Source organism: Pseudomyrmex gracilis, unplaced genomic scaffold (genome assembly GCF_002006095.1).
Source record: "Pseudomyrmex gracilis isolate BER0280 unplaced genomic scaffold, ASM200609v1 scaffold_276, whole genome shotgun sequence".
NCBI classification, from domain to species: Eukaryota; Metazoa; Arthropoda; class Insecta; order Hymenoptera; family Formicidae; genus Pseudomyrmex; species Pseudomyrmex gracilis.
The window spans coordinates 92,197-101,781 of NW_018020860.1; positions in this window are offsets into that span (position 1 = coordinate 92,197).

The window sequence follows — 9,585 nt, forward strand, 5'->3', positions numbered from 1 at the left end:
GATATATATGTTTTTCTATAGAGGCTTTTTATATTCTAATCAGTATATATTCTTATCAATATTACTATTTAGAGGATTTTCCTCTTAAGATAAGAAACTCTTCTTGGCGCCTATTTTAGTATAAAATATACTTAAAGTAAGTGGGACATCCTCAAAACAAGAATGCAATTTTTTCGGTGTAAATAATTCTTTGTCTCGCAAATTTATGTTTTAATAAAAATAACGATGCAATATAACAATATAGTAATCGTAACTTGGCAAAATTATAAAAGAGTTTTCGTGGCAGATAAGAAGCTCCGCGCGACTTTCTTTGAATTTTTTGACAATACATCGCGGTTCCCAAAAGAAACGTATGCAATTTGCGACGAATGCTTATACAGTCGGACGAATCCTATCATTTGCGGAGATTTACCTGACTTTCGGGTTTTTTTTTCGCGACAACGATATTTAACTCTCCCGTCGTCGGAACGTCGCAATTCAGGCTCGAGATGGCGGTTTCTCACTCACCTCGCCAAAGCCCGAAACATCCGTCCTGTCGCACAAGTAATCGGTTTCATTGTGAACGCTGCATCTAAAATAGGTATCCTGCAGTTTGGCAAGTTTTGCCTGAAGAACATGTTGATCGTGAGAAAAAACGAAAAATAGCACTCACGTCAACGAAAGCGCTTAGTCAAAAGATACATTGGTAGATGATGAAACAAAATAAAAACGTAGAAATAACTCACTTTTTGCCTTTATACATCATCGGTTTTCTTGATGTATAATGTAATCGTATAGTTAATTGTATAATATTTTTGAATTTTTATTTTGCACAATGCAATATTTTTATTAAAAAATTAAAGAATTTTAAACTAATAATATAGTTAATACACAGGGACATAAAGAGCCGTTCGCGGGATGTTGTGAATGTGCTTAAATATATATATATATATATGTATACATATGTATATATATACTTCGAAATAATTTTTTTTTCCTTTATATAGGATGCTGGATTATTTCGAAGTATATATGTGTATACATATACACCGAAAAAATTATATTCTTGTAAGTAGAAGATTTTATACTTAAAAAATCTTCTTAAAGATTTTAGATGATATTCTTCTGAAATTAAGAATATATTCTTTATTTAAGATAGTGAGATTCTTTATTTAATATAGTCTTTTTCGATAGTGAGATATATATATGTTTTTTTATAAAGAGATTTTTATATTCTAATCAGTATATATTCTTATCAATACTACTATTTAGAGGATTTTCCTCTTAAAATAAGAAACTCTTCTTGGCGCCTATTTTAGTATAAAATATACTTAAAGTAATTGGGATATCCTCAAAACAAGAATACAATTTTTTCGGTGTATATATATTTAAGCACATTCACGCACAACATCCGGCGAACGGTTCTTCATGTCCCTATATTAAATATATTATTAGTTTAAAAGACTTATAGAGCCTGAGAGTAATCTCTATTTATCGCTTAAAGAATTTTGCATACTTCAAACATATGAATTTTAATTGTTATTACTATTAAATTTAGAGAGGAGCGTAATATTCTCACGTCATAATGTTCGTTAAGTCACAATTTCAAGAATCCGGATCAATTAGCATCAATAGACATTTTAGCCATAAAAGTTGCAAGTATGTAGTAGAGAAACTTCGTTCTTCCACACCTAATTAAATTCGTGGCGAGATTGCCGCGGTCAACGATTGCCTAGTTGACGTCGGCCGTCTTTTGGCGGCATCGCCGGTTTCTCCGAAATCTGTGTACACAGGTCGGTCGACGCCGGTGGAAACAGGAAATACCCGAATCTTCATTGTGGAACGAAACACGACAAATCTATTGCCCGATCGAAAATGTCATAAATTTCAACGAGATAAAAATCCCCGGTGGAGACCGCATTATGCGTTAAATTAGAAGTAGTCAGAAAACAAATTTACGACGTCTCGATTTTTAAAACCGTCTTTATAAGATTGTTAATAAAACGCGAAGTTAAAAAACGCATGTTTTATTTTTTTTTTTATAAACAGATTTATCACATAACTTAAGTTTACAGAATAGATTTTTTCTCACCCAATGAGAAACATAAGATATAAATGATGATCTAAAGATACAGCGCAACAATGAAACACAAATGTAAGAAAAATCCAAGTTTTTTTCAATAAAAATTTGAACAGTTCTAACATAAAACCGACGTATATGGTAATGAGAAAGTTATTTCTTTACGTAATCTTCCTCTCGCAATAACTCTGTTGCGTGACACGTGTTTTTTCGTCACAAATGTCATGGATGGAATCATTACGGGACCGACAAAATGCAATTTTATACGGTAGCCTGAATTCGTTTCCCGGATTTTTTGGTAAATCGAATTTCACTGCCTGCCTACTGTTTGCGCCTTCTATTCTCTTTTCTTGTTTTTTATTTTTTATTTTTTTTTCGATTTGACTCGGAAACGAGTCGCAGGCAAGAATCCACCACGCGCGTAGGAGTGTGGCGTGTATCTAAGCGCGGTTGATCGACCGGGAAATCACAGGGTCGGTAGGCGTGACGAGGATCCACACGATCCATTCTTTTTCCCTTGATTTTCACGCCCGGATCGTTACGACAACTCCGAAACCACTTCGGATTCTCAACAGTGATAATTTCCCTGGAACGTCTCGGACCTCGTCTCACAACCCACAGTCCATTCGTTACAGTGGCTTCGAGGCGTTCGTTCGCTTCACGTGTCCCGGCCACGTTCCCCACGCCATATCGTGTATAAGCGGACGGGCGACGTAATTAGCGCCAGTTCGATCCTTTTGTGTTATTTCCACGACGTCGACAACAAGATGATTACGGATTCTCGGCAGGGTATCGGCACCTCGCCGACCCATTCGAAAATGAAAAATCGCATTATTTTCTCTCTTCTTCGACAAAAGACAATTCAGTTTTTTTTTGTAAAAACTGACAGGATATATTTTCATTTTCTCGATCTTCTTTAAACGGTTTTCTCGTTAAATAAAATTCTCACAAAATTCGCATACACTGAGAAAAAAATACGATTAACTCAACTAAATGCGTTTAATTGAGTTTCAGTTTGTTATCTGAAATACTTGTGTTTTCAATTCAAGCATATGGTAATAAAGATAAATTCGTATAAGTTGAATTAACAATAATAGTAATGAACATATTTAATTCACTAAACCATGAATTGTTTTGTCGAACATAAGTTGTGATAATTTCAAATAAAAGATATTGTTAAAAAAGATGAAATAGGCACTTCTTATTTACTTTAATTGAATATAATCTGAATTTCTTTGTACTAAGTATTTCATCTAATCAAACTGCTTATTTTTATAAACAGACAAAATAATTGTGTTGTCCTATTGTGTTGTACATTCAAAGTTATCTGTATTTAAGCAAATTATAATTTTGTTAAAATAACTATATATATATATATATATATATATATATATATATATAAATTGTCTTTCGGTATAACCTAATTATTATATCTATTGAAACATGATATCTTCTTACATTAATCAATATTTCATTGACAGCCCGTGACCGCTGCATATAGTTGAATCAAATACTATTTTGTTACTTCAACAACTTTTTTTTCTCAGTGTATACATGCATCCACGTTAAGTTTTACTAACGTGTAATAAAGATTTATTTACACATAAACGAGACTCGATACGAGCGAATATTCAAGTAAATTTAGCAGGTGTAGGCTTTTTTGAAAATTATCAAAAAGTGTTTTGTTACGATGCGCGCGCAAGATAATGAGATGAGTCGAACACAAAAGAGCAAGTAGCGTGAAGATCCATTCGCTACTACAAGACGCGGTATGCAATAATTACGATATCGAGCTCGCAAGCAGGACAAGGAAGAAGGGACGAGGGAGCGTGGAGAAGTTGGCGAAATGAGGGATGAGAGCGTCGCCAATAGGGGAATCAACTACGGACCCCCAACGTCATAATTCATCTTCATCGGCAGCGCGGCCGCGCCGGGTTGCCCAACTTTCCGGTAGATTAGCGGTACGCCTCGCGCACGTAATGATCGTGTCGACGACGACGGTAAGTGGAACGAAGGCAGCAAGTAGCGGTGAGGAGGCGAGAAGCAAAGAAGAATCAATTTTGGTTTTTCTCGTCCCGATCGTCGCCGTCGTCCTTTGTCGTCGTCGTCGTCGTCGTCGTCTTCGTCATTGTAAACGCGCGTAAGAAGCAACACGCAGATAGAGCAAACAAGGAACAAAGGGCCCCCTCGGGGTGACTTGCGAAAGTCCCCCACGGCGGCTTCTTACGCTCCTGAGCGTCATGGGGCCCCGTTGAATGCTCATAAAGCCCTCTAGGGGCCTCCTCACCGTGGAAAAACAATGAGGCGGTCCCCCCGATCAGGCTCAGGCTCGCTCTTGCCTTGCCTCTCTGATTCGCCATGAATCCAACAAGAAATTGACTACGATGGCTGCTCTCGCTTCCACCGTCAATGTGGCCAGCGGCTTCTCCTTGTTCGCGTTCTCCATCTCGGACGGAGAAACGAGAAGATCCCGCGCGTTTCGCCTCGGAGCCCCTTTTGCGGAGTAATCGCGCGTTGCGCGGTGCGTCTAACGAAAAAAAAAAAAGAAAAAAAGACACTTCAATGTCCAGTTTCCGAGAAGATAGGCAAAGGCCTCTTAATCTTGCTCTCGCAGAGGCAAACGAAAAACACGTTTTCTCTTCCTTTCAACGCGAATCCTCCGTCGATACTGTAATCAGAGAGCGTTCGAAAATTTCGTGCGTGATCGCGCAATGCACGCCGGACCAAACCGAGTATAAATTCCGCGTGGCTTCTTTTACAAGCTCCTCTCCGAGACGTTGGAGCTCCTCCGCTAATTCGTAAGCGATTTTATCTCAAGATCTCACTTGGGAGCAAGCTACTAACTCTCGACACTTCGGTGGTAAGTTCTCGCTTTCGGTCGTTCGCTGTCGGTTTCAGGCGCCCTTCGCCCAACGCTCTGTGCCTCGTTGTTTTTTCTCTTTCTCACGAAGAGATGCGGCGAACAGGATACAGAAAAGGGATGGAGAAAGAAAGAGAGAGAGAGAAAGAGAGAGAGAGAGAGAGGGAGAGAAAGAAGAGAGAAACCTCTTGCGCGAACATATCTCAACTTCCACCGTGCAGATCGGCCGAGCAGATAGGCCAGCGGAACCTCCCAGCATCTTCTTTGCGACGAGTTTCAGGGAAGCCGAAGTGTCCTGAAAAGCGTTCGGTAGGTAACGCCGTAAATTTCGATTCATTGGTTCGGTGCGAGGCCGCGCGCGGAACGTGAAAATGGAGCGGGTCGGCGCTCCCCCGTCGAGTTTTCGGAGCGCAGCTCTCTTTTCTCTTCGCCGCCTTTTTTCTCTTGCAATGTCGGCAACTCTACACGACAGAGAGGGAAAAAGGAACACAGAACGCGAGGAACAAGAGTCAAGAACGCGAGCCGAGCGAACAGAAGTGTGGGAGGAGGGAGGAAAGAGAAACCTCTGGTAAATGGGGCTGTAAATCTGGCGGGTAGACCTATTATAAGTTTATTACCGACTTTCCTCGACGCGCGACACTTCTTCGGATACGAGCCAAGAATCCGATTCGAAACCTGTTACGCGCCAGGAAAGGCGAGAAAGATAGAAAGAGAAAAGAGACGAAAAAAGAAATAATAGACGGAAGATGATGTTATGTATCAGAAGCCCCATTAGTTATATCTTGGAATTTATTGAAAAATCGTGCGTCGAAATACGGATGTTATTATATACGTTTTTTTTTTTTTTTTTAATTACAAGTAAAATGTCTGCAAGTACAAAACATGTCGAGAGAGATGCTTATAAACGCAGCAGATTGCGCTTCAAATCCGCATTAATTGCGTTAGTTCGTTCGGATTCGCGCGAGAGTGTGACCAACTCGATTTTGTAAAAACTTGTCGCGATAACATTATATTCGGCTTTAACTCTCAGAGCGAGTTCCCGTCTCTCGCTACTTCGATTCACGGCGCGTTGAGTTTTTCGAGCTTGCCCGGATATTCGGGGTCCACTGACGGCCCCACCGAGCGTTTCCCCGTGACGGAGGTGGAGGAGCGAGGGGACCCCAAGGGTTTAATAACACCGTGGGTCCCGGCATAACCGACCGAGACCGACCGGGCACTCCCCCCCAACCCCTTTTGGCATATATATAGCAATTAGGCCGTGGAACGTCTCTATCCCGAGCCGCGGCGGCCTTCCCAGCCATGATTAGAGGACATACGCACGCGGTGGGGGCCCGGTTGAGGGGTTTCTACGCCGTCCACCACGAGATTAAGGTCTCTTCCACACTGCCTCCTCTCTTGTCCCTTCGCTGCCACTCCTTTCCTCTCCCGCGAGGAACAGCCTGCAGCAGGCAGAATGCGTCGGTTCGAATTTCGACGCGTGACAACCTCATAATACCTAATATTTATGCGACACTGGTGATCACACAACCCAAGGACAAATCATGCTTGCGGGAAGTGGATAATTATATAACCTGCTTAATCTTTTTCCTCCTCTACGGGACGTGAGTTTCTTTTTTGCTCTTTTTAGAATCTTCGAATTTTTTAAAAGTAACCGATCACTGCAAACTATGAAGATGCTATATTAATGACTAAGTAAAGATACTTGTTAGTTATCTACCAGGGGGTCGCGGTATTAATAAATTCACGGAGGAACGCATAATTCATGGCAGTTTTGGAACTATAAAAGAATAAAATTAGCTATAAAATTTCGAAATTAACTATGTGTGTTATGTATGCCGCCTCGAGAGCGAATTAACATAGGAAAAAGACATAATCAAGTAAAATAAGGATGGGATTAAGTTCTTGCGGTTAGAAAAATCTAAAGACAGACACATAAATAGAGAATGTCGGTAAATATCTCGAGAGAACCGCCGGCACTCACCTCCACAAATTCCAATACGAATCGACCGTAGAAAGGATGCATAAATAAGGAACAGGTGAAATTTTTCAGGTCCTTAAGAAGGATAATCCGACTAGAGAAATAAATCCGACAATTTTTCACGTATCGACTTGACATTTCTTTTTTTAAGTTATAATTAACGTAATCTTGATTTTTATCTCTTTTCAATTGCCGAAAATTATGTGTTTTCTTTTAATTTTTTTTTTTTTTTTTTTTTTTTTTTTTTTTCAATATTTTTCAACTTGAATTTGCAAAAGATTAGATATAAATAATAATTAAAATTTATTGATTTGACAAAGAACGAAACTTTAACACGTAATTAATTGTGCTGTAAAGTGTGTATTGATTACAATATTAATGAAAGCACATTTGCCAAATGTTCAAGCAGGAGCGCGCGCAGGAGTTTTATCAAAGATGTCGGCAGCCTTGTCGAGAAGAGTAAGCGCGGCTTTCGGGCCCCGTTCTTCGGGAGGTCTTCGCGTGGGGCGAGGCCACCATGTTTCTCTTGGGCTTCGCGGCCTGTGTTTACTTCTTCGTTTCTCTAACGATAGTCCGCTCGCTCTGTCTTCTTTTAGGGTACGGCGTGCGAGCATCGGCCACCTTGGGGCGCCCCTGGGTAGCGAGCGGACCAACCTGCCTGTCTGGCTCGCGCCATCTCTTCTCTGATTCTCTTGGGGTTCATGTCTTCTTTCCTTCCTCGTCGTTTTCTTCTTCTTTCTTTATCTTACGCCGTGCTCGCTGAGAAATACCCGATTTTGTTTGTTGATTGCCACGTTAAGTGGCATTCATATACTTATTTCATAGTTTTCCTTAGGTAGGTTTTATACTAATATTGAAAAACCATCAGCTTTACATAAAAGAAAAGTCTAGTAAATATATTTTTTTTAAATTCTAAGGACTGTTGATCACCGCTTTCCAAATAATTCGTAGCGCGTGTAAGACATCATGCCCGAGCACATGTTATTTCAACAACCGTTCGACAGCCGAGTAGTGTCCTGGATTCGATCCGCGCGGTGATCGAAACAGGAGGAGAAACGCTTCTGTCGTTTTCCCACGCCCAAGTGTCGGCGGGGCCCTGTAATAATAAAAGAGGCGCCGCGCTGTTGCGGACCGCGCACGTATATCGACGGCTCGTTTTGTTTTGAAGGACCCTCTTTCGATGAGCCCCACCGCCGCGCCGCGTCGTGCCGCCTGCGCTCTGCCTTCTATCGTGTATCGAGTCTCCAGCTCACGAAATCCCAGGAAACGAGGAACAAATTATCTCGTCAGACGGACGCACACCGGTTTGAAGCGACGAGAGGATCGCTCGTTGGCTCGGGGCGCTGAGAGAACAAGGAGAGAGAGGCCCGTGCTCCCCTCTTATACGAAATGGGCCTCACCAGTCATCTTTCTTTCTTCCGAACGTCTCTCTTCGTCGGTTTGCCACAGAACCGTCGCTGTCCTTTTCTATTCGTATCCGTCCCTCGTCTCCGATAACTAACTGACCCAACGCCTAGCGCCCCGCGTGTCGGCACAGGCGGCTCCTTTCTTACCTGATGACCGCGTACGGACACATACGCACGTTGTTCGTGAGCCCAGCCGTCACGCCAACGACGTGCAGAAGAGGATGATGAGGTAGAAGGGGATAGAGGGTGGGTGCCGGTTAATGAGCTAGAACCACGGGGGGCTCAGAAAACGGACCCGTAAGGCAACGGGCTCCATCGACTTTCTGGGAAGTCACGAATCGCAGCCTCCCGACCGCTCGTGTTACGTTTCCCGCGTAAAAACCGCCACTTTTTACGACCCTCACCTTCTGTCGTTAAGTCAGACCGGAGACACGCGTAGGTCTATGGGGAGAACGCATTCTATTTTCCTTGTTGCGACCTTAACGAATTGCGTGTTCAGGTGATTCTATCGCGTGTCAAGTAATGAGGATATTTCATTGACACACGCAAAACAATAATTACAGTACAGCGCCAAAACTTGACGTTCCGCATAAATGTAAATTTTCTGGCAAATGTTACATTTCGTGTATTGAAAAAGGGAAATCGTTAAACTTAACTCATTCAACGCTTCGTGAAGTGACAATGTCGAAAGACTCAATAGCGATTTTGGAGAATAATCCTCACGGAGTCACAGCGTTCGTACGTAGGAATAAGCGAGACAAAATAATCGGCTCGGTGAGAGGAAGAAGATAAGAAACGTCAGCGAAAGAGAGAACAAGAAAGACTGAGAGAAAAGATGCGGCCGCAGAGTGGGGCACACCTGACCAACAGGTACTCGGTGAGGTCTCCCATAAGCAGTCCCATCATTGGCTCGGCCCACTCTCCCACCATTCGCGCGCAAGAGCTAAAGGGTTCCTCTCTTCCCCCTTTCTTACAGTCAGCACTCACAACATCTTACTGCTAGGACACTTTCCGAGCGAATCGAGATGCGAATAACGAGACCGAGAGATGCCACAAGATATCATTATTTTTGTTTATTTCACAGCATTTTATCACAACTGAGAACGTTTCCGATGCACATAACACGTTTATCGATCTCATTGTACGTGATCGTTTACGTGATATAAACAATTTCTCTCTCTTGAATACACTATAATTTTATTTAAAAATAAACAAATGTATTCTGGCTATTGAAGCAAAACACTGTTGTTAAGTCTGAATATCGCACGTGTGTGAATATTTA